Source organism: Penaeus monodon, chromosome 34, assembly GCF_015228065.2.
Source record: "Penaeus monodon isolate SGIC_2016 chromosome 34, NSTDA_Pmon_1, whole genome shotgun sequence".
NCBI lineage: Eukaryota > Metazoa > Arthropoda > Malacostraca > Decapoda > Penaeidae > Penaeus > Penaeus monodon.
The window spans coordinates 21,600,452-21,600,791 of record NC_051419.1 but is presented as its reverse complement, the minus strand read 5'-3'; positions in this window follow the sequence as shown (position 1 = coordinate 21,600,791).

The following is a 340-nucleotide window of genomic DNA, read 5'->3' as shown; positions in this document are numbered from 1 at the left end:
GTGGTCTTTACTGTTTGTTGGCATGTAATTGACTTAAGGACGGCTGTTATAAATAGACAAAATTAATAAAACACATAGCGTTAGGGCGCTGGGGAGTATTTTATTTGGAGGGTATGTTAGTTTTTAACTTGGTAAGAGTGAGTGCGGCATAGGGCAAATATTAGTGAAGTAGATTTTTAGATAGCTGAGGGCGTAAAAAAGAAAATAGATCTTGGCCACAAGCTACGCTGAATATAGGCTTATAGAGGATTTTCTATAATTATTGATAAATCCATATAATACGTGGTTTGCTGTCATGCTCGAATATTTGATTTCATAATACATATCTTCATATGTAGTT